Source organism: Carcharodon carcharias, chromosome 12 (genome assembly GCF_017639515.1).
Source record: "Carcharodon carcharias isolate sCarCar2 chromosome 12, sCarCar2.pri, whole genome shotgun sequence".
In the NCBI taxonomy this organism is placed as follows: domain Eukaryota; kingdom Metazoa; phylum Chordata; class Chondrichthyes; order Lamniformes; family Lamnidae; genus Carcharodon; species Carcharodon carcharias.
The window spans coordinates 45,849,265-45,875,462 of NC_054478.1; the positions used below are offsets into that span (position 1 = coordinate 45,849,265).

Consider the following 26,198-nt stretch of genomic DNA (forward strand, 5'->3'; position numbering starts at 1 on the left):
CTATTTGAATCGAGGCTATCAATCTCTCACTTACTGTTAAAAGCAATAAGGAATTTAAAATCAGTAAATCTAATTCCTGCATAAAAAACATGACAACACTTAATGGCTGTAAAACACTTCAAGACATTGAAGTTGTGAAAGATGCTATATCAATGCAAGTTTGTCTTTCATCTTTTTAAGACACAAAAATATATTTTGTTACAATTGCTAGAACTAAATTACAGCTTGATCTAGTGCATCTCATCTGCAGCACCTTTAAGTTAACTTGACTTAACTTATACAATCAAGTTTTGATATGCATTCAAATTAAATGACAGGAGAGCAGCTTACAAAAAAGAGTAGTTTCAACTTGCACTTATTCAGAAAAGGGAAAAGGACTAAAAAATTCTGCCAGTCCAAAAATAGGTCAAAATGCAAAATCAGGTTTCAGGTCGTTTTTAGAAATTGAAACATATAGCTAGTCAGTGTGCATGCCATTATTTACACCACCTACAAAAGCTTTAACATTTGAAAAATTCTATACACATGCCAACCCAGAAAAATAGCAAGGGCGAACTAACACTTGAAAATAGCTGTCACAGGCACCCACCTCCCACCACCCCAAGTTAACATTGATATCTACCTTACTCCACTCCCAAAGAATCAGTCTAGATCTCTACCCCCTCCCCTATGAATGCTGCTACAAAGCAATTGGCATAAAAATTTCCACCTACAGTATGCACAGGGCACATATACCTTTAGAATATGGTGTGTAGTTAAGCACTTAATAAAATGGGGATGAGTAATAATATAAACTCAAAAATGGTCAAAAGACAGACTGGCTGGTGGAATGGGCTGACAAAAATTAATGTAGAAGTGTGAGGTGATACATTTTAGTAGGAAGGATGAGGAAAGACAATGTTTTTTTTTATTTTTTCATGGTATGTGTCAAGGCTAACAATTACTGCTCATCCCTAATTTCCCTCAGGAAGGTGGTGGTGAGCTGCCTTCTTGAACCGCTACAATCCATCTGGTGTAGGTACATACATAGTGCCGTTTGGAAGGGAGCTGCAGGATTTTGATCCAGCGACAATGAAAGAATGGCGATATAATTCCAAGTCAGGATGGTGTGTGGCTTGGAGGGGAACTTGCAAGTGGTGTTCCCATGCACCTGCCCTTGTCCTTCTAGGTGGTAGAGCTAGCGGGTTTGGAAGGAGGCTTGGTGAGTCCCTGTAGTGCATCTTCTATAGTGTGCACACTGCGTTGGTGGTAGAGGGAGTGAATGTTTAAGGTGGTGGATGGAGTGCCAAACAAGTGGGATGGTGTGGAGCTAAATGCTACAATTTTAACTTTGGTGCACAAAAAGAAACAATTAGTGCTTGTGCATAAATCTTTGATGGTGGCAGGATTGGTTAATAATGCAGCTAAATAAAGCATATGGGAACCTGAGCTTTATAAATAGAGGGAGAGAATACAAAAACCAGGCAGTTATGCTAAAACGATAATAAAACATTAGTTCAGCCCCAGTTGAACCACTGTGTCCTATTTTGGGCATCATACTTTAGAAAGGATGTGCAGGCTTTGGTGAGAGTACAGAAGAGATTAACTAGAAAGGTCCCAGGGATAAAAGATTTCAGTGGATTTGCTGGCGAAGCCAGGGTTGCTCTCTTTGGAGCAATTAAAGGTTAAGAAGAGATTTGATACATCAGTGCAAAATCATGAAGGACTGAGAGTAAATAAAGAGAAATGCTTCCAATGGCCTAAGTATCAATAACCTGAGGTCACAGATTTAAGGTAATTGGCACATAAACCAGAGGAAAAACTTTTTTTTAAACCCAATGAGTGGTTAGGATTTGGAAAGTGCAAGACCGCAGGACAAACCGGATTGCTCTTCAAAAGAGCCTGCACTCACTCGATGGGCCAAAAAGCCTCCTTGTATGCTATATCTTTCCATCATTTTCAGGAGAAGAATGAAAGAATAGCTCAAATGAAAAATACCACAAAGGAAGTGCTAAATTGCAATGACCACATTTGAACAAGGAAATTAGCAATAAGCATATAATTTTATCTTAAGACCATAAACACTAGTTTGAAACAACTTCCTCTGCTATTAGAATCTCTTTCCTTGGATGCACTGAATGAGAAATTCTGCATATAACTAAAACCCTGACCCCATGGCCCACAATGAGAAAGAGCAAGCTGAGCTTCTTCAGAATCAGCGCACAATCACTTTGGGGCCAAATTCATAAAGACAATAAACGACTGGTTTCCAGGATTTGATATGTTACATTCTCTCCCCAAATTTGAACAAGAGCAATTTACATGAAAAATCAAATCAAATCAATCTATGAAATAGATGAAAACAAAATACTGCAGCTGTTGGAAATCTGAAAATGCTGGAAAAACTCAGCAGGTTCTCTATGGAATCCAGCATCTGTGGAAAGAGAAACAGAGTTAATGTTTCAAGTCCGTATGACTCTTCAGAGCTAAAGAAATGCTATGAATTTCATAGTTTAAGAGGGGGTGGAGCAGAATAGGTAGTCAGGGATAGGTGGGAGCTCAGGAGAGATTGACAAAGATGTCATGGACACAAGACAAAGGGAGTGCTAATGGTAGTGTTAAACACTAAAGAAAATGCTGAGTGGCATAAAGGTAAGATAACAAAATGTTAATAGCACAAGGGTCAGTGCTCTGTGACAGCACAATATAGAAACAAGTAACAGATGGCCGTGTGAGGGGAAGGGGTTGGGGGGGGGGGATAAAAAGCGATTTAAAAAATACAAATTTTAAAAATTGGATTGAAAAAAGAGATCAAGATGGAGGAGAGTTCCTGATCTGAAGTTTTTGAACTCAATGTTAAATCTGGAAGGCTGTAAAGTGCCTAATCGGAAGATGAGATGCTATTCCTCCAGTTTGTGTTGGGTTTCTCTGGAACAATGCAGCAAGCCAAGGATGAACATGTGGGCATGAGAACAGTTTGGTGTGTTGAAATGGCAAGCAACAGGAAGGTCTGAGTCATGCTTGCAGACTGAGCGAAGGTGTTCTGCAAAGCGGCCGCCCAGTCTGCATTTACTCTCCCCAATGTCGAGGAGACAGCAGTAGGAGCAGCGAATACAGAAGATCAAATTGAAGGAAGTGCAAGTAAAATGTTGCTTCACCGATTGCATGAGAAGGTGCCGTGGGAAGGGGATGAGTTGAGGATGATGGAGGAGTGGACCAGGGTGTCACGGAGGGAATGGCCCCTATGGAATGCTGACAGCTGTGATGAGGGGAAGATCTGTTTGGTGGTGGCATCATGCTGGAGTTGGTGGAAATGGCAGGGGATGATCCTTTGAATATGGAGGCTAGTGGGGTGAAAAGTGAGAACAAGGCGGAACCTATTATGGTTCTGGGAGGGAGGGGAAAGGGTGAGGGCAGAGGTGCGGGAGTGGGTCAGAAATGGTTGAGGACCCTGTCAACTACAATGGGTGGGGAGCCCTTGGTTAAGGAAAAAGGAAGACATGTCAGAAGCGCCACTTTGGAAAGTAGCGGAACAGATGCGACGGAGGCGGAGGAACTGGGAGAATGAGATGGATCCTTATAGGAAGCCAGGGTGAGGATCTGTAGCCGAGGTAGCTGTGGGAGTCAGTGGGCTTGTAATGAATATCGGTAGACAGTCTATCACCAGAAATGGAGACAGAGGCGTCAAGGAAGGGAAGGGAAGGGAAGTGTCAGAGATGGACCATGTGAAGGTGAGAGGGGGGTAGAAATTGGAAAAACTGATAAATTTTTCCAGGCCCAAATGAGAGCATGAAGTTTCACCAATACAGTTATCTGTGTACAGAAAAAAAAATTGTGGGAGGGGACCTGAGTAGGCCTAGAGCAAGGAACGTTCCACATACCCGACAAAAAGACAGGCATAACTCGGGCCCATGCGGGTACCCATAGCCACACCATTTATTTGCAGCAAGTGAGACAAGTTAAAGGAGAAATTGTTCAGTGGGACAAGTTCAGCTAAGCGGAGGAGAGTGGTGGTGGATGGAGATTGTTCCGCCCTCTGTTCATGGAAGCAGCAGAGTGCTCTTAGACTGTCCTGGTGGGGCATGGAGGTGTAGGGGGACTGGGATCCATCGTGAAAAGAAGGTGGTTAAGGCCAGGAAACTGGAAATTGTTGATATAATGTAGAGCATCAGAGGAATCACGGATGTAGGTGGGAAGAGACTGGACAAGGGAAGAGAGAATGGAGACAAAATGGATCTACCAGGACAGTCCTGCGTGTAGATTTTGGGAGGCAGGTAGAAGTGGGCCATGCAGGGTTGGGAGACTATGAGGTTGGAAGCTGTGGAGGGAAGATCTCCAGAGATGAGATGAATCAGTGACAGTCCTGAAAACAATGGCTTGATGTTCAGTGGTGGTGTCATGGTCTCAGGGGAGGTAGGAAGGTGTCTGCGAGTTGGCGCTCAGCCTCTGCAAGGCAGAGTTCAGTACACTAGACAACAACAGCACCATCCTTGTCGGCAGGTTTGATGTGGCCTCTGGCACATTTCCTATGCTCATCATTCTACAATTGGCAGCCAGTTCATCAGCTGCTTAGGCTGCAAAGTCTGGAATTCCCTTCCTAAACCTTACCACATCTCTACCTCTCTCCCTCTTCCTTCAGAAGCTCCTTAAAACTGATCTCATTAACAAAACTTTTAGTCCTTTGTTCTAAGATTGCTTCACATTGATCTGCATCAAATATTCTTTGATAAAGCTCCTGTGAACCAACTTGGGATGTTTTACCATGCTAAAGGTACTATATAAATGTCACTAGTTGTTGTGATGCATCAACAGCATTGCCATACCCCACACAACAATCCTGTGAAATTAGCAATTGTTTGCTGGACTCGGTTTTTTACGTTAACCTTCAACCTATTGTAGTCCTGACTGCAGCATTTAGGGTAAGGAAGTAGAACTGCTCGAACTAGATATTTCGGCATTGCTTTCTTGCAGGAAAACCAATAACAGCAGCAATATCAAAACCTTTTCAGCTTATCCGGAGAGCAGGAGACACCCAAGCAGTAAATTTTGGAACATAAGGCGAGGCACCACTAGTGGAGCAAGGGAGTATTGCATACAAGGTCAGGGTCAGAGGAATGGAGAGTGCTGAGGGGATGGGAGGTGGGGGTGAATTGTAGGGCTGAAAGAGATCAGAAATAGGGTGTGCTAGAGGCCATAAAGAAATTTAAAGAAGAGGATGAGAAACTTGAAGAAAAAATAAACTCAGTAACCTAAAAGGCACAATTACATTTCACCAGCAGCAGAGTACTCTTGATTTCATTATTCTGAGCACAAGCTCCATTCACTTTTTAATTTTAACCATTTAGCAATATAGCTAAACTTCAAACTAACATTACCTTTAAATGTTACATAGATATAACTCAAGTAACTGATCAATGTACAGAGAACAAGATGCATCTATTCCAAAACTTCTGATAGATGGTGCAAATCAAGGAGTTCCATATCCTGGTACAAAGGTATTTAGGTTGCACAACATGCGAGAACACTGCCATTGGGCTACACTACCATAACATACATTGTACTTCCTCAAGTGAAAATTCTTAACACTTGGCAGTTCTGTGCACAATAGTAAAATTACAAATGTTATTAACATGCCATATTTATGAGGTGCAATCAATAAGAAACATAATATTTAAAGACATTCCCATTGTATTTCAAAGTTAGTGCTGGTGGCTGCTGGAAGAACATGCATGGGCAATAACGTACCTTGGGCTGAGCTGTCCTTTCACTCACCCAACCTGCCAAAAGTCAACACAAATGACAATGGCCTGAATTTCACGCCAGAAAGTAGCTCACAAAGATGTAACTATCTTCGATGTGTGGGTTTCTCAATGTCAGTTCAAAACTAACACTATGTCAAGGGGATAGTCAGGCTTGCAGTAACACTGTTGTCATCAAGTAAGATAAACAGCCAATCATACTGAGGTATCATGGAGAGCAAACCAGGAAGTAACACGCACTGATTACCCTTCAATCTTATTTTACTCTGTAAAATTTAAATGATTGGAACATACAGATGGGATTAAGGTAGAAGATGAATTATCACAAACTTAAGAAAGAAACACTTTTAAAAAGTGAAATTTATAATGGAGAAATCTGGCATTCCACAAACATGAAGTTAGCTTTCCGGGGCCAGAGAGGCTTTTCAGAAGTAACTATGAGCTTAGTATGCCATTAAAAGATTACATTCAACGAGGTGCAACTTCAAGCATTGTTACAGTGAAACTAATGGCGTAAAGGCAGTGTTCTCATCAGTTCGGTGATTTCTAATTGATCGCAGTCTGGGGAGGGTCTTTAACAACATACTCAATGGTGAAATGTAAAATCACTGATAGCAACTTCTGATTCCAGAGTTTAACTGCATTTGCAATCTCCAAAATTACAACGGTTTCAGAAGAGTAATAACGACGAACACTGGCAGTTTCACCATTATTACTACCGCAAAATCTGAGCCATCAGCTCAGATGAGAGCATACTGTGACATCAACCCCTGTGAAACCAAACATGAGCAAAAGCCTGATACCTCCAGTAAAGGACAGAAAAGCAGGGCAAACAGCAGCAGTGAAGAATCTCTTTTAACAAATGATCGTCATTAAAGTAGAAGGCAGTAATAACGACACAATCAGATCCTATGCCTTTAAATTAAATTTGGATTTTCAAAAACAGCATACTCACCTACTGGCAGCCCCTCAATGGTTGCCCTTTGTAGTCTGTGAATCCCAATTATCTGGGGAATGTTGTCTTCACTCAGGATTATGAAGTATATTGGTTAGAATGGTGTCATTGCCAGAAATTTCACACCTACAAAAAACAAAATTACATATACATTTTTTTAAAACTTGACTTAACTTATATAAAATTGATTTTAAAAAATGTTCATTACATTGTGAACTATGTTTGAACTCTAATCTATTAACTAATATAACAATCTATACATTATGGTGCATTCAACACATAAGACAATGGTTGAAACACAATACTTCTTTGTGTCTGTCAAATTGTGCAATCACTTACATCGCTACACATCAACCAGAAATGATTTCAAAAATCTAAATATTTTTACACCATTATCTGGGAATAATGACAGGCCTCTCTGAAAACATTGTCTAATTCAACTAATGAGCATGGCACAGGGTATTGGCATAATCTCCTCCAGGGACTTGAGCACAAAATCTAGGCTGACACGTCAATGTAACACTGAAGGAGTGCTACACTGCTGAAGTTGCCATCTTTCAAATGAAATGTTAAACTGAGGCCTCGTTTGACCTCTCAGGTCAATATAAAAGACCTCAGGCACTATGTGAAGAACAACAGAGGAGTTTTCCCCAGTGTCCTGGCCAACATTTCTCTCTCAACCACCGTCAATGAAACAGGTTACCTAGGCATTAGCACATCGTTGTTTATGGGACCTTGCTGTGCACTAATTGGCTGTTGTGTTTCCTACAGTGACTATACTTCAAAATGACTTAACTGGTTGTGAAGCCAGTCCTGAGGCAATGAAAGGAGCTATGTACATATGCAAGTCTTTCTTAATCCAGCCCACCTCGAAATAGCTCTTTAGTGCTCTCCATACTCAACCAAAACTAAATATGGTTTAACTATAATTTTCTAAGTACTGTCATCATTTCAAAAGTACTAGAGCAGCACACACAACTAATATTTTTGCTCTTTAGTTGATAACCCTCACGTAGAAAATTGTAAAATATAATAAAATTATTGGAATAGCAGTGCATATGATCCCTCATTACTGTATCGTTACATCAATCATGCTACTGCGCGAGTTGGGAAGAAACTTCTAAAGTCATTCTTACCAGGATATATCAATTGCCTATCAGTTCGGCAAAAATGGCATAGATACAAGTCTGCATGCCATTGAGACAAAGAAAACAAAAGAGTAACGTGGTCCTTTTTTTAAAAAAATCTAAAATATGAAGTTTACTTTATTTAAAAATATTTACTGTGACCATCTGATTTCATCTACATCTATTATTCTGAAACATTTGATTCAAATGGTTTCCCCCCCACCCCCAACAACGCCTACTATACCTTAAACATGACAGAACACTCGACTGCAAGCAGCTGAGCATTGACTGCTCACAAAGACATTGGGCCTAGTCTTTTGTGCAGTGGCAATCACCATTGGATAGCCACTCTGCTCCTTTTGACTTACCTTAAGTCTGGAGCTACACATTTCTCACCTGGACCTGCTGAGAAATGCAGCGTAGCAGCTCCTGGAGTCCCTTTATTGCAGTGCAGCAGTGTCAGAGGAAGTGAAGCCACACAACATTTTTAATAGCACTAGCTGTGGTAAACCGGTTAGTTTAGAGGTCCCAGCCACTTTAACAGAGTAGGTTGGGTCAGGGCATGAGGGAAGTCTGGTGATCAGTCGGGTGTTGAGGGTGAGCACTGTCAAGGTTAGGGGGAGATGGGGGTGGTGGTGAGGGGGCGGTGAATATTGCTCAGAGTTCTGGAGTGCTTTTTAACTGACAGTTTTGCTGGTTTTATGCCTGCTATGGAAAACTCCCATTTAAAAACCAGGGTAATTTTAGGGCAAACATCCCTATAACATCTGCGAGGTTCTGGCCAATCACAGAGTAATCCGGGCAGGGTCAAACCAGCAACTGGAAGTTTAAAGTTCCCGCGTAAGTACCGGGGATGTGCTTATGTCAGGACTTCTGATGGATCCAGTGCTTATCCTTTGGGCTATACAACCATCCAGAGACTGGAAGATCTTGGGGAATGAGTTCAACTTTCATAGGAGTCTGGAAGAGCAAAACTAACTGTCCATTTGAAATAGAAGATAGTCAGGTGTAATACTACTTTTCCTGCTAAGGACAATTTGGATCACTAAACCATTCAGCAAGACAAGCACTGAATGAAAAACAACAAAATCAATGTAGACAAAAGAACCAGGAAGATGGTTTGATGAATTTGCGATGTGGCTCACTTCTCACCTCAGTATGCACGAAATTCCTGATATAGCAGCTACAAACTACTAGTAATCTCGTTTAAACCCCTACTTAACAGCAAGACAGGTGTTTAGTAGAGATGTTTAGAGATGGCAATTTAGAAGATTGATTTAGATCCTGTATTTGAATACTGTAGGATGCCATTAGTGTATTTATTTACATCTGCAAATTCAAGGATCCTTTTGCCTTTTGAAGGGGCCTTCAGTGAATCTCTGGAACAAGATCACCAGTTACCAAGTCAGATTTTTAAATTCTTGCCTCCTTAGATCACTATAGCCGTTACAGCCAGGGGAAGCATCCCCAAATGTCAACCCAGAAAACAGTCCTCTACAAACCTCAATGACAACAGTTCTTTGCCTCCACTTGATGCCTTTCTTTTCTACAAAAATCACTAAGTTAGTGCAAAGGTTCAAAAACATGTAGGAATGTTGGCCTCAATCTCACAAGGATTGCAATACAAAATGAGATGAACTGATGTTTTAGCTGTACAGAGCCCCGTCAGGAATGCCACGCTTAGTTTTAGGCACCGCAGTAAGACATGTTGGCCTTAGAGGGTTTACAGTGCAGATTCACCACAATGACAAGTGGCACAAACTTGGTTTGTATTCTCTCCATTTAAGAACATTTGGGGAAATCAGGTCAAAATGTTTAAAATGATAAAGGAACTTGAGTTTCTCCAGATTTACCCTATTTCCTCAGATTACAGGGTTTCAGACCAAGGGACGTTATCTTAAAATTATAGCCATCAATTTAAGGGGGAGATCAGGAATCACTTTTTCCTATAAAGCTGTGAAAATCTGGACCTCACTTTCTCCAAAAGACTGGGTCAATTGAAATTGTCAAGATTGAGATCTATAGATTGTTGTTAGGTGAGGGTAACAAGGGAGATGAAACAAAGTATGTGGCGTTGACATACAGATCAGCCATGATCCAAAATAATGATGGGAAAGGCCCAAGCAGCTGATTAGCCTGCGCCTGTTCCTAAGTTCCACATGCTAAAGGTGTGCCTCAACCACCAGCCCACATCAGCATTTCCCAATATCTATGTATTTATCCCTACCAGCAGTCACGCATATCACTTACATTCACTTTGTTTATGTTGCCATCTGGATACGGCTTTTGATATCTTGTATCTGTATTGACTTTTGTCGAAACTCTCTGCTGGGGCAATCTTCCTAATCCTTATCATTTCAGTTCACTGCGCTGCTCATCAGCTTTCTATCACTTGACCATCCTTTCCAATCCCATTTAACAAGGGGTCAAAGGATAGAAAACTTCCGACTGAGCATAATCAGATAGTAACAACAACTACGAACAGGTGAATAAATTCTGGGCAATTTGATCTGACATGCTATTGTGCTTTATTTCACTGCATATTACAGTGAATATCAAATTCTGTACAACACAGGTCATTGTTCAAAAAACAAACAAGTGAATTAAAACAATTTTGTTAGATTAAAAATCTCCAGTTTTCAATCTTCATCTGCTGCTTATCCTTAAGAATACAATTCTGCCAAATTACCTCAAGATTCTAGACCAAGTGCCAACGCCAGGTCAAAGGCAGCTAACTGAGGATAAATTATACAATTAACAGAACGGAAATTATGAATTAAAAGGTATGTTGCTTACAAGAATCAACTGATATGCCAGGTAGCTGCTGTCTTTTAATACCAGTAAGTCAGTGGTTTAAGGCACATCTCTCCACCAATGTATATTCATACCATGGTGCATGTCCTTCAGTAGCTTTCTATTCCCTCTCTCAATCCACCCTTGCTTCACTACCAACCCTTCTCTGTATAAGGCTCTCTTAACTCATCTTTTCCTTCAATATTAAAGCCTCTATATCTAAGGGCAGGATTTTCAGTTCAGCATGCGGGTGCGCGCCCAACACACCCGAGCGTGAAATAGCATGCAATGACGTCGGGCAAGCATCCCGGCATCATCGCACATTCGCACGATGTTTCGGTTAGCAGGCGTGTTTGAGAGTTGGCAGCACGCCCGCCAACAATTAAGAGGCCTATTAAGGCCCTTAAGCTAGTAATTGTGTTGAATTTTTTTTTACTGTCTGTCTAACCAAAGGCCAAGGCGGCCTTTGCATTTTTTGCGAAACCTCATCTACAGGAGGGATGAGGTTTCCAACAGTGAATAAAAAGATAAAAAATGTTAAACTCTTTTTCAATATGTCCCAGTTCATGTGACCCCTTTTTTTCAAATCTTTATATTTCATTTTTAAATCCTTCAGGGGGCTTTCAGTGAAGACATCCCTGCACATGCACAAACTTCAGCACTCGCACTCCTCCCGCCCCACCCCGGCAGCGATGAAGCTCTCTGCTTGTTTCATGCTAGCTGGCCGTTAATTGGCCAGGCAGCGTGAAATCGTGGTTGGGATCCGATCGCAGGCAGCGAGCCATTTCGCCGCTGTCCCCGGGCCCACCCGCCACAACATCCCAACGTGGGGAAAATCCTCCCCTCGGTTTAATATCCCCCTCCATTTCAGCAATGCTTCTCTCTCTCACCTATCCTTCAAATCAATATTCAACATGAGTCACTTATCCCTTTTTGTCTCAAAATTTCATTGTCCTCTCCATTCCCCTATTTTATTATAATCCTCTCTCTTTACATCTCTTTCTCTCTCCCTTTTACTTAATTATCAATCCTCTCTCTCCCTCTCCCTGAGTTTAAGCCAATATCTCCTATATCCCTCTGATTCCCTGGCCTTTGTTTTAATAACAATTCTTCTTGGTCTTGATCTCCCATTTCTCCACAAAATGCAACTTTTGAAGAAAAATTGTTGGTCTATTGCTCTCAGAGATGATAATGACAAGGATTATTTTACAAAATATGTATCAAAAAATTATTTACAAAGGTGAAATGTTCAAAAACTGGATCAGTTTTCAAAACATTGTGTTTCCTTTACAAATCAAAACATATAGCATAAAGACAGCTAGCCAACAATGGTTTAACAGTGGAGGACTTGGACTTGGAAAAAATTATTAATTTTGCTTCCAATCTCCACCCCTCCATCATTTTCACATGGTCCATCTCTGACACTTCCCTTCCCTTCCTTGATCTCTCTGTCTCAATCTCTGGTGATAGATTGTCCACCAATATCCATTACAAGCCTACCGGCTCTCACAGCTACCTCGACTACAGCTCCTCATACCCCGCTTCCTGTAAAGACTCCCCCATTCTCTCAGTTCCTTCGCCTTCATCGCATCTGTTCTGATGATGCTACCTTCAAAAACAGTTCCGCTGACATGTCCTCCTTCTTTCTTAACCGAGGTTTTCCACCCACGGTCGTTGACAGGGCCCTCAACCGTATCCGGCCCATCCCCCGCGCATCCGCCCTCATGCCTTCTCCTCCCTCCCAGAAACATGATAGGGTCCTCCTTGTCCTCACTTATCACCCCACCAGCCTCCGCATTCAAAGGATCATCCTCTGCCATTTCCGCCAACTCCAGCATGATGCCACCACCAAACACATCTTCCCTTCACCCCCCCGGCGGCATTCCATAGGGATCGTTCCCTCCGGGACACCCTGGTCCACTCCTCCATCAGCCCCTACTCCTCAACCCCCATCTATGGCACCTCCCCATGCCCACGCAAAAGATGCAACAACTGCCCCTTCACTTCCTCTCTCCTCACCGTCCAAGGGCCCAAACACTCCATTCAAGTGAAGCAGCATTTCACTTGCATTTCCCCCAATTTAGTCTTCTGCATTTGTTGCTCCCAATGCGGTCTCCTCTACATTGGAGAGACCAAACGTAAACTGGGCAACCGCTTTGCAGAACACCTTCGGTCTGTCTGCAAGAATGACCCAAACCTCCCTGTCGCTTGCCATTTTAACACTCCACCCTGCTCTCTTGCCTACATGTCTGTCCTTGGCTTGCTGTATTGTTCCAGTGAAGCCCAACGCAAACTGGAGGAACAGCACCTCATCTTCCGACTGGGCACTTTACAGCCTTCCAGATGAATATTGAATTCAACAACTTTAGATCTTGAACTCCCTCCTCCATCCCCACCCCCTTTCTGTTTCTTCCCCCTTCCTTTTGTTTTTTTTCCAATAATTTATATAGATTTTTCTTTTCCCACCTATTTCCATTATTTATAAATCTTTTATGCCCTGCTTGTCTTTCCACCCCACCCCCACGAGAGCTGTACCTTGAATGCCCTATTCTTAATTAGCACATTTGTTTAGATAATATCACCACCTTCCACACCTCTGTGTTCTTTTGTTCTTTTGTCTGTGACATCTTTTGATTATCTGCTCCTATCACTGCTTGTTTGTCCCTACAACCCCACTACCCCCCCAACTTCTCTCCCCCAACACCACCCCACCTCCCCCCACAGAACCCCTCCCTCCCCCCTCCCCCCTCCCCCCACCCCCAACTTAAACCAGCTTATATTTCACCCCTCTCCTCATATTCACTCAGTTCTGTGGAAGGGTCATGAGGACTCGAAACATCAACTCTTTTCTTCTCCGCCGATGCTGCCAGACCTGCTGAGTTTTTCCAAGTAATTCTGTTTTTGTAATGGTTTCACAGTACCACTTGTGAGGCTCAACTTGGTTGTTCGCTTCCTAGTAAATCATTGCCTACATACCCATGAATAACCCAACCACTATCAAACCTATTCTATCAGTTTAAAATCAGCCGTGCATCCTGTTGCATGCAATATTTTGCTATTGAAAAAATATGCTTTTACAGAAGACATGCCATGCCAAATGAAGAATTGTGCCTTGAATAATGTCTAGTTCTAATTGAGGTCAGTGGTCCAGTTCTAGTTCTAATTGCCATGTCACAGGGAAAAAAGATGTTTGAAAATTAACCTTACAATGGCACCAAGTAGCTATAAAGGGAACTGAAATATCAAATTGAATGGTATTTTAAACAAAACTGCAACAGTAAGTTAAGAGGACACAGGTTAAGCTAATAAAAGACAAATGTGGGGGGGGGTGGGGTGGTGTTGGGGGAGAGAAGTTGGGGGGGTTGTGGGGTTGTAGGGACAAACAAGCAGTGATAGGAGCAGATAATCAAAAGATGTCACATTTGGTAGCAGGAAATTCTTCATACAAAGAGATCAACACATGAACGGACTTCCAAACACTGCAATGAAGCCAGACACCCTGGAAGTATTTAAAAAAACAATTGAATGCTGCATTGGGGAATTGTGAGATTGAGATGGATCAATTAATATAGGTCAAAAGGCCTTCTTTTTCCATAGTTATCTTGGAATCCAAGGGTCACAACAAGCATGTTACAGATTTTGTTGTGCCACAATTAGCTATTTAAAACTTACACTTCATCTACTTCAACACTTCTTTTTCTTCTAACTCTTCCAAAATAAAAGTGACAAAGCACACAAATATTAAAATTGCCTGATTGGTCAGAACAGGGATTCCCAAGCTGTGGTATGCATGCCCCTGGGAGTATCAGGGGCATCTCACATTGGGGGTGGAGGGTGGTTGTGTATGCAATTGCATTTAGGATGCCTCCTGGTAGATGTTTGCACTACATGCTGTCTTCTGCCAAGTTATGTGGGTGTGGCCAAGGGATGGGCTGGCAGGTTTGTCCCAGGGGACAGATCTGTGCTCCTGGGGATCAGGAGCCCCTCGCTCCACTCTGAGCTTCCAATGGTTTGGAGGTTGCCACAGGCAAGTCATCCTCTTCCAAATTACTTGCTGGCAGGATCACTGGAGCAATGCACTGTTTGGGAGGGGACCACCATCACCTGTGCTTCTCAGGGCAAAAGGCCAGATAAGTGAGACAAGCCACCGAGACTTTCCTGAGTGCACAGGGTTTATGGTCAGGGATGGGCTTGCGGAGTCTGGAGGAACCAATGGCTCTGGACCACTGATCTCAAACACCACCCATAAGCTTGGGAGACCATCATGTCTCCAGGCTGGTTCCTAAGGGAAAGAAGTATGCTGACCACCCCAATTTGGTTTCTCTATACCCCAATTCCTCTGGGATCCCATCACTGATCGGCACAAAGGAGCCAAAAGGGCTGGACAGTTTCTGGTTCCATTTGATGCAAGGCAGAAGACTCTTTTCAGCAAGAAATTCAGAGTTTCATACCTCTTAAAAACAAACTCTCTTGATATCACAGCATCTAAAAATGTACATGTTGTTTAAAACTTCATTAATGAAATATATAATTTATATGTTATACAAATGTATGCATGACGGCACCAACAGTTAGAAGAGGCATTGTCCTGATGAAAAGAAGTTCAATTAATTTGTATGGAGACACAACACTGCATTGTCCAAATACCAAATTTAAATAAAAGCTGGCATTAATTTTGCAACTTTAACATTAAAAAAAAATTCCAAAGAAGGACATAAATGAAAGTTGGCAAAGAAAGAAGCGTCAGACATGAAGGAAGATATTAGTAGGGGATGACTTGGCAAGAAAGATGAGGTTGAAGAATACTTTGAGGAGTAGAGACTGGTAGGCATGCAGAGGGGTTAAGGGATAGTGGAGTCAGTTTGTGGTAACTTGCAACTCAAACTATCACTGATCACTGCAAACATTATGCACCTATGCTCAGAGCAAACAAAACTCATCCATTAAATTAATGGTATATAGCACTATTAAGCCATTGTCTAAATTGTTTACCTGTATTACAATTTGTGCATTTCGTGCAATGCGTGGGCATTAAAAGGGTTAAAATATTAAACTAGAATACCGGCAGTTGGTAGATCTGGAAGGGAGTGTACAATAAGTAGAGTTCAAGAACCTGTGGGTTAGAGCACTCATTCAACTTAAAAAAATACATGGTACCATTTCTTGCGATCTTACTTCCCTATATATTTGCACATGGTGCATCTTACTCTACCTAATCTTAGAAAATTTTGTCCTTTGGCCAAGCCATAGCATGCCATGGCAGTAAAATTAAAGAAAACATCAAGACTTGGCTTCAACTCAAAGTAAAGGCATAACACTGCCATTGCTGATTTAAGATGTCTGCCTTGCTTGCGAGTTCAAAATCATATTCAGCACATGGTGCAACTTTCGCTAAAGATTACGTAGCAAATTTTAAAACTACAACAGTCAGAATGTTTATGCAACAAGCATCAACAGAGAGAGCAGCTAAGACAAAGGGTTGCAGGAATCTACCTGCCCTGGGACTGTTTTCATTTATGATGAACGCAACTGCATAAACCATTACTAAAACACACTTACTTTGGAGTCTATTATTCAAAGATACACTGATATAAATGAAAAGCAGTAGAGTATTTTGGGAACTTCAGGAACAAACCTGTCCTCTCTGGTTTCTGTAGATACTCAACTGTTGAACCTTAGCAAATACAAGATCAACTCCCTACAGTAAACAAATCTCTTATTCAGCTACTCGAGTTGCTTTTAATGCTGCCTGGGCAAGTCAACTACAGGTTTCTACTTGTTGTCTGGCTGGGTGACTCTGCTGTGGGCAAGTTCATCCGCAAGTGGCCAAGGATGTCATCTTTTCTTTTCCTAACAACAAGACAAATATGGTGCAGTAAACAAGGACTAGTACAAACGGTACTTTGATTCAATATCTGTCAAACCTGTTGCTGCAAGCTTAACTGCTTTCTTCTTTAGTATTTTCCATATTGGCTACTGTCAGTAACATAAAGACTTACTCTGAAGGATTCCCGTGTGGCTGCATTAGCAACCAAGAATATAAGGCTTCATTTTCAGTTCACTGCTGAAAGTATAAGGAAAACAGACTTGTAGTTCTGTTTTTAAAATGCCAGCTGAAGGAAGTTTAGACCTAGTATTGATCCTCAGTACATTAGCCAGTGGGAAAAAATAATCTCACCCTCTCTAACACCACAAACATTCGCCACTTGGTAAAGTTGTTACAGAAAGTTAGTCTTAAGATTTATTCCAAAATTGGAAACATTTAGGAGTCAGTCCTAAACATTACTGGTGAAAATATGAGGAATAAATGCCCAGTGCCGTTTCTTTAAAAAAAGAATCCAGCCAAATGGAGTATTTGGCCAAGCTCAACTTGAATATTCATACATTTCCCAAGAATAGTGGAATAAAAATACATTCTAGCAATGCATTGGTAATTGCAATTTCCAAATAATAAGTGATCTCTGAACTAAAACATTTCACTTTTATTTACTCAGGTGTTAGAAAAGTACCAGGAGCCCTTTTTGGAGAACACAGTTTTCTATTGGAACAGAATAAATATAATCAATCCATGTGTATGTACTGTGTAACTTTCAGAGTTAGCACCCAGCCCCATTGCAAACTCCCTCTTAGTTTTTACCTTTGGTAATTTATCATATTTTAATCCTTTTCACTTAATTGAACCGTCACAGATTTATTAATTTATCAAGTTATTGGTGAAACCCTGATCCATGTTTTTGTTACTCATGCTCTACCTTCACAAACTTGAGTGCATCCAAAATTCAGCTGCTTGTTAATCAAGCTGCACCAAGGCCCAGTCACTCATTAATCCTTGCTGGCTAAACTATATGGCCTTCCAATCCACCAATTTAATTATTTTATATTCATATTCAAATTCCTTCACGGTCTTGCCCTTCCCTATCTCAGTAATCTCCAACTTTCTGACGTATCTGCACTCCTCTAGTTAATTTGGTCAGCCTTGCACAAAACCTGCCCGTCAAATGTACAGCAGAATCATTAGCAGCTCCTGTGATCCAAAATAAAAACGGACATATAACAGAGGTGTCACATATTATTTGGATTTTATTCACTTTAGAAATAAAGCTGTGCATACTTTTGCAAAGGTGAATAGCCAATAAATGAAAACTCAAGTAATGCTATAGAATATTTCTCATTGCTGCAGATGGTACCAATCTATGGCAGAACTCAAGCAGCCAGATGCGCTTACTTCATACAATGTAGGCAAATTGGAGTGAAACTTATTAGCAAAGAAAACAGCAGAGATCTGGGTAAACAACTAAAGGAGTACACAAAGATAAAAGCAAAATACTGCAGGTGCTGGAAATCTGAAACAAAAACAAAAATTGCTGGAAAAACTCAGCAGGTCTGACAGCATCTGTGGAGAGGAAGACAGAGTTAATGTATCGAGTCCATATGACTCATCAATAGAAATGTGGTGAAATATAAGCTGTTTAAGTGGGGGTGGGACAGGTGGAGCTGGATAGAGGGCCACTGATAGGTGGAACCAAAGGAGAGATTACCAAAGATGTCATAAACAAAAGGTTGAATGGTTGTTGACAGTGGTGATATTAGTTAAAGGATGTGCTAATGGTGAAATTAAGGGTAGAAAGCAGGATGAGCAAGTGACAGATGGCCCTAGTGGTGGTGGGGGGTGGGGGGGGGTGGTTGGAGGTGGAGAAGGGATCCAAATAGGCTAAAAGGTGGAGATAAAAAATGGATAGAAATAAATTTTTAAAATAATAATAGAAACAGGTGGGAAAAGAAAAATATATAACAACTATTAGAAAAAAAGGGGGTGAGGATGGAGGAGAGAGTTCATGATCTGAAGTTCTTGAACTCAATGTTAAGTCTGGAAGGCTGTAAAATGTCTAATCAGAAGATGAGGTGCTGTTCCTCCAGTTTGCGTTGAGCTTCACCGGAACAATGCAGCAGACCAAGGACGGACATGTGGGCATGAGAGCAGGGTGGTGTGCACAAAGTGTCCAGAACATTCATTTTATAACAGATTCAATATTCTGAAACCAGATTTCAGATAATATTTCAATCAGACAATGGGGAATGCATTACTGCGATACTTTTACACAACCAAAAATAGATTTACTGATCAACAGCAGCTAAAATTCAACTGAGCCAAGAAACATAGGGCAGGATTTTATCGTCAGTGAGTGGGGGCGGGGCCAATTCACCGACACGTAAAATTTTAATAAAGTTGTTATGGAAATTATGAACATGTCCCAACTCATGTGATATAGTCACATGAGGGGACATCTAAAGGAATTTTTTTTTCTATTTTTAATATTGTTGGAAGTAGAGGCGATCTCCCTGAGGCAGCACTTAGCCTCAGGGAGATGATTGCGCTCTTTCGTGCGCATGCGCGAAAGAACACACTGTTGATTTTAGGGATTTCCCCTCACCCGCACAGGGAGCACATAGCGCTTCCATGTGGGTGTCACAGTGGGCGGGCCTTAATTGGCCTGCCCACGTAAAATAGTGCCACGCCTCCGATTGGGGGCGCTGCTCAGAAGCGCGCCCGCACTTGCCAGCCCATCAACTTCCCCCCCATCCCCAAATGGGGGAAAAATTCTGCCTATATACTCTTTTAAAAAAAATAAAGTTTTAATTTGCAATGTGCTTCTCAGCAGTAGATATAGAAGGTACATTCAGGGTGCATTGAACATTTCATTGCAAGATAATCCATTCCTTGTCACTATATTTAAATGTTCCCTAAATTCTTAAGCTACTGCAAAGTCCTATACTGGCAGAACATTGGCTCCACTATTCAATACAGACATTAGCATTTTCACGAGATTTAATTAAATGTACTTTTTTAAGAATTAAAAAAGAAATCGACATAATCAGAAAGTAATAATAGTCTGAACAAAATGCCCAGAAATTGGAACCAATCTTAATCTGCCTATTGTTTTATTCATTCATGGGATGCAGGCATCGCAGGCTTGGCCAGCATTTATTGTCCATTCCTAATTGCCCTTGGGAAGTGCAGTGCGCACAGATTTAAAACATTTGTTCAAACAGGACATGCCAGAAGAGAAATACAAGGTGTCAAAGGGCAAGTAATCCTGTGTAACTCTGGCTGCATAATAGAAAGCTAGTCATACATATCCTTACTCATTTTTCCTTTCCAAAAGCTATTTATAAATCACCTTAACCTCCTCCAAATCAGGGTAAAACCACTATTGAAGGCTATCAATGGAGAGCATAAAAATATATAAAGGAAAAAACACAAAGGGAAAATGCAGCAATTGTAGGGAATGAATATGTTTACTACTGCCTTTACCAGTCACATGATTGTACAGGCAAATCAGTCCTAAGCGTGGGTAATCTAAGGGGAGGAGCTTTGTAATAAAGTTCTGTTTCAAGTAAAAAACCTGCCCGGTACACCAAGTTTATTACAATTGTCGATGAGGATAAATAACTACGATGCTGCACCTCGCCTTTGTGAATGTGAGTACCTTAATTCTTAAGGAAGGAAAGAAAAGTAAAAGGTGAGTACCAGTCATGCTACTCTTCAGCAGAATTGACCCTTATGACTCGTCAATGGAAGACTTGAGTCAGTACATAGAACACCTAGGTTTTTATTTCGTGGCGAATGAAATAACAGCGGAGGAGAAGCAGAAAGCAATTAAGTGTCTGCAGGAGCAAGACATAACCTCATCCCATAGTCTCAAAGCCACAAACATGCCCAATTTTTTAACGAGCTGGTAGACCTCATGAAGACACATTTTCAGCCAAAGCCATCGGTGATTATGCTGAGACTTAAGTTCAACTCCAGAGTAAGGGTTCTGGGTCAGTCAATCCAAATTTATATCGTGAAGTTCAAACAGTTGACTGAACACTGCGACTTCGGAGATACTCTCAATGACATGTTGTGGGGTTGTCTGGTTTGCAGAGTACACCATTCAGCACCGTTTACTTGCAGAAGTTAATATTGATTGGAAGCGAGCCATGGAAATAGCGCTAGCAATGGAGAGTGCTGAGAGGGACTTGCCGGCTTTGCAGAGTGTGCAACATGGCGCTGTTCTTCAGTTAGGGAGGGAACCTACCACCAGGCGTGGCTCAAAAACCAGGAGAGACAGTTGCGAAGCGGAAGTCTGTCTCTACTGCTTGATAAACAAAAAGGCATACTGGAAGCACATCATCAGGTGATCCAGAAATTAATTTGTCACCAAAAAAGGCCAGGCCAATATGATTTAAGCACACAATATAACTGAACCAGAAGCTGCTAATGCTGATATCTATTCCCTTTACAATGTCAAAGCAGTAAAAACTGAACCAAATCACTGTCGACCTTCAAGTAAATGGAAAGCTTCTAGTCATGGAGGTAGACACGGGAGCATCGACCACACTGGTGGGAGAACACACATTTAAATACCTAAGTGCAGGCACCCAGCCACTGAATCTGGAGCAAACCATGGCTCAGCTGAAGTAGTATACTAGAGAGTCAATACAGGTGAAAGGCATCACCACAGTACCCGTGTCCTAAAGGGAACATACAGCCTAACTTCCAGTGATCATTGTATCAGGTGAAGGACCGAGTCTTCCGGGACACGATTGGTTAAAAGAAATTAAGCTCAGCTGGTCACAAATATTTCTGGCAAATTGGATCCAGAATTGGCTGAGTGGCAGGAAACAGAGGCTGCTGGTAGAGGGGTGTTTTTGTGACTGGATGCCTGTGTCCAGTGGGGCTGCACAGGAATTGGTGTTGGGTCCCTTGCTGTTTGTGGTATATATAAACAATTTAGACTTGAATGTAGGGAGGGTTGATCAGTAAGCTCGCAGATGACACGAAAATTGGTGGGGCAGTAAATAGTGAGGAGGATAGCCTTAGATTACAGGAGGATGTAGACGGGCTGGTCAGGTGGGCTGATCAGTGGCACATGAAACTTAAACCGAATAAAGTGCGAGGTGATGCACTTGGGCAGGACAAACAAGGCACGGGATTACACAATGAATGGTAGGACCCTGGGAAGTACCGAAGGTCAGAGGGACCTTTGGTGTGCATGTCCACCTTAAGGTAGTGGGACAGGTAGATAAGGTGGTTAAGAAGGCATGTGGGATATTTGCCTTTATTAACTGAGGCATAGAATACAAGAGCAGGGAGGTTATGCTAGAACAGTATAAAACGCTGGTTAGGCCACATGATTGAGATGTATAAAATGATGAGGGGCATAGATAGGATAGGCAGGAAGGAACTTTTCCCCTTGGTGGAGGGATCAATAACCAGGGGGCAAAGATTTAAGGTAAGGGGCAGGAGGTTTAGAGGGGATGTGAGGAAGAATTTCTTCACCCAGAGGGTGGTGGGAATCCGGAACTCATTGCCTGAAAGGGTGGTAGAGGCAGAAACCCTCATAACATTTAAGAAGTATTTGGATGTGCACTTGCGATGCCATGGTATACAAGGCTATGGGCCTAGTGCTGGAAAATGGGTTTAGAAGAGTTAGATACTTGTTTGACCAGTGCAGACTCGATGGACCGAAGGGCCTTTTTCTGTGCTGTAGACCTCTATGTTTCTCAGTGAGAACATAAAGAGATTCTGAGCTGTTAAGGGAATGACTGCGTATTTTGGAATAAGTTAGGAGAATTGAAGGGCCTTCACAGGACGCAAGGATCCCTCAGGTCAGAGTTGGTTCCAATGGATAATTATGAAACGAAGCAAATATAGTGCCACTCTGAATAAACTGAAGAAACAGTTGGCAGAAAAAAGTGAACAATGTGCAACGTTCTAGGAGGAAGCCTAAAGATACAAAGAGGAGACAAAGGAGCTGAAGAACCATCTTATTGAAACAAAAGAGGCATTAGAAGGAAAAGTTGTAGAACTTTCTAAGATACGAGTGGGTAACGAAGCCATGGGTAGCTCAACCACCGAACTGAACCAAGTTAAGATTTCACCAGAGAGAAATTTGGCTGACTGAAATCAAAATGAAGAACGAGACAAAACTCTGCAAACATAAATGGAAAAGACGGAAATCAAATCCGAAAGGCCAATAGGCTCTGACTCCAGAACCCTCTCTGCAGCCGAGAAGGGTTATCCACAATTTGAAAATATCAGTAATATTTGGAGTGTTCTGCATGGTCGACATTTCACTATAGTGTCGATCACAACCCAGTAATGGCTTTATTTAGTGAGGATAAAGCAATTCCACCAATAGCCTCAGCCAGAATCCAATACTGGGCTTTGATTTTGTTGGCGTTATCAGTACGCCTTTATGTACCAACGGATGTGCATATTGCAAATGCAGAAGCACTAAGTCATCTTCAGTTACCAGATAGCATTGTACATGCTCCAGTGTCACAAGGAAGTTTTACTTGTGTTGTGTTGAGTTTCTTGGACTCTTTGCCAGTCTGTGCAAAAGAAATAAGGAATTGGACAAACCGGGATCTAGTTTTATCAAAAGTCCAAGAACAGGTATTGCAAGGATGGTCGAATTCACCAGTTTCTGAAGAGAAAAGACCATTCCATGTCCAAAAAACAGAGGTAAGTGTCAAGATGCAATCTTGTTGTGGGGATCAAGAGGAAGGGAACAACTCTTGGCAGAGCTTCACAGTGCGTATCCAGGCATTTCGGAGACGAAGATGCTTGCGCGAAGCTATGTCAGGTGATCAGGTATAGACAGTGATATAGAAAAAATGGTTAAACACAGTCTCCAGTGTCAGCAACAACAGTGTCAGCTGCCCGTTTCAGCTCCACTGCATCCACTGGGAGTGGCCCGGTCGACCCTGGGTTAGACTACGCATAGGCTATGTAGGTCCAGGTTTAGGTGCCACGTTTTTATTGATCATCAATGCGCATTTTAAGTGGATGGATGTGTGTGAAGTTAGATCAGTGACATTGTGTGCAAGTATTGAAAAGCTGCGCCAATGTTTTAGTATACACAGCCTACCAGAAGTCATTGTTTTGGATAACGGCACTACCTTCACTAGTAAGGAATTCCAGAGATTCAGGAGTTTAAATGTAATTAAACATATTAGAATAGCACCATATCATCCTTCATCCAATAGGATAGCAGAAAGAGCAGTGTAAACTTTCAAATCAAGAATGAAAAAGTTATCCGAAGCTCGAATTTCATGTTTTCTGCTCAGTTATCGCACAACTCCTCATGCAACTATGGGTTCAACACCATTGGAATTACTGATGAAGTGCTGCCTTCATACAAGGTTAAGCCTGGTGCTTCCAAACTTAGATGGGAAGGTGGAGAAGAACCAGAGTAGTCAGAAAGTGAATCATGATATTCATAGTAAAGCTCGGAGATTTACTAAGGGGACACACTTTTTGTGCGAAATTTTGGAAATAGACCTTGGGTTTCTGGTATAATTGTCTCTGAAACTTGACCTTTGTCATATCAAGTAGAAGTGGAAGTGAAAGACCGGATTGTTCGAAAACATATGGATCATCTAAGGAGTAGAGAGACACTCCAATAACCAGTTATTCCACCTGTAATTGATGTCAAACCTTTAAACCCTGAGGTGACAGATCGATCTAGAATAGACACACCTGATGTCTCTGTTCAATGACCTAATTCTGAACTGTTGTCTAAGGAAGTCCACGATACTGCAGTTCCTGATCATGTCGATCCAGTAAGAGAATCTCAAGTCGTCGAGCTACGTCGCTCCAACCGAATTAGAAAACTACCTCAGCGGCTTAATCTATAATTGCATGACCTTTGTATATATGTTGTGGGTTAAGATATTCTTGTTAATAAGAAATGTAAAAATAAAATTAAAGGGGGAGGAACGCAGTGATTGTAGGTAAGACCTTTACTTCTGCCTTTGTGTGTGCGGGGGGGGTGTGACATGATTGTACAGTTGAATCAGCCCTAAGTGTGTGTAATCTTAGGAGCAGAGCTTTCTAATCGTGGACATGGTTCAAGCATGTAGGTTCTACAAGAACTCTGTAAATAAAGTTATCTGTTTCAAATAAGAAACCTGTCTGGTGCACCAAGTTTATTACAGAAAAATAAAAGGATAGGTAGAGGTAAAAAGGAAAAAGTTAAGGAAAGAAAAGGCTAATTACAGAGCAGAACTGGCAGCAGTAATGAAGCAAGTTGGCTGCCTGCCTACCCAACCTGCAAATGAGATGCATTCCTGGCTATTGGAAGACAGATAAGTGGGTGCAGGGAGCGGGGTCTAAAAAAATTGTGAGCAGAGGGAGAAACCTCATCATTCAAACAACCAACTCCATCACCCAATGAAATAAAGAAGGTATGCCATCATATAATCATTTCAAATGAGTACATTCCTCTTTTTTCATCTTATCGAGTTTACATTTCAGAATCTTGACTCATAAAACATACAAGGTCACAGACATGCAACAGCCAGTTGTACACAATCGGGGAACACTGCATGTTATGTAGTATGGCAGCACTTCGTGGAAAACAATTATATATGAACATACGAATTAACAGCAGGAGCAGGCCACTCGGCCCTTCAAGCCTGCTCCGCCATTCAATAAGATCATGGCTGATCTGAATGTAACCTCAGCCCCACATTCCTGCATACCCCCGATAAACTTTCACCCCTTTGTTAATCAAGAATCTATCTAGCTTGGCCTTAAAAATATTCAAAGACTCTGCTTCCATCGTCTTTTGGAAGAAGAGTGTGCGTAAGACTCTCAACCACCAGAGAAAAATATTCTCATCTCTGTCTTAAATGAGCAGCCCCTTATTTTTAAACAGTGACCCCTAGTTCTAGATTCTCCCACAAGAGGAAACATCCTCTCCACATGCACCCTGTCAAGATCCCTCAGGATCTTAAAGGTTTCAATCAAGTCGCCTCTCACTCTTCTAAATTCCAGAGGATAAAAGCCTAACCTGCCCAGTCTTTCCTCATAAGACCAGCGACATTCCTGGTATTAGTCTAGTAAACCTTCTCTGAACTGCTTTTAACTCATTTACATCTTTGTTTAAATAAGGAGACCAGTACTGTACACAATACTCCCGATCCGGTCCCACCAATGCCCTGTACAACTGAAGCATAACCTCCCGACTTTTGTAATCAATTCCCCGCACAAATGATAACATTTTATTAGCTTTTTTAATTACCTGTTGTACCTGCATGCTAACCTTTTGTGATTCATGCACTAGGGCACCCAGATCCCTCTGCATCTCAGAGCTCTGCAATTCCTCACCAATTAGATAATAAGCTTCTTTTTTATTCTTCCTGCCAAAATGAATGAATTCACATTTGACCACATTATACTCTATTAGCCAGATCTTTGCCCACTCAATTAACCTATGTCACTTTGTAGCCTCCTTACGTCTTCTTCACAATTTACTTTCCTACCTATATTTGCGTCATCAGCAAATTTGGCAACCATTCCTTCCAACCCTTCATCTGAGTCATTTATATAAATTGTAAAAAGTTGAGGCCCAGCACTGATCCCTATGGCACACCACTTGTCACATCCTGCCAATCAGAAAAAAAACCATTTATGTCAACTCTTTGCTTCCCATTAGCTAGCCAATCTTCTATCCATGAGAATATGTCACCCCCTATACCATGAGCTTTTATTTTCCGCAATAACCTTTGATGTGGCACTTTCTCAAATGTTTT

The 26,198-nt window shown here is 41.6% G+C and overlaps 1 protein-coding gene across 7 annotated transcripts in view; it reads right to left on the reverse strand.

Moving 5' to 3' along the window:
- spopla (speckle type BTB/POZ protein like a) overlaps positions 1-26,198 on the reverse strand; it is a 234,251-nt gene that overhangs the window by 104,716 nt on the left and 103,337 nt on the right. For all 7 annotated transcript variants that reach the window (XM_041201293.1, XM_041201299.1, XM_041201292.1 and 4 more), the window contains one exon: positions 6,694-6,819. The gene's annotated coding sequence lies outside the window, so the exon portion shown is untranslated. The remainder of the gene's footprint in view (positions 1-6,693; positions 6,820-26,198) is intronic.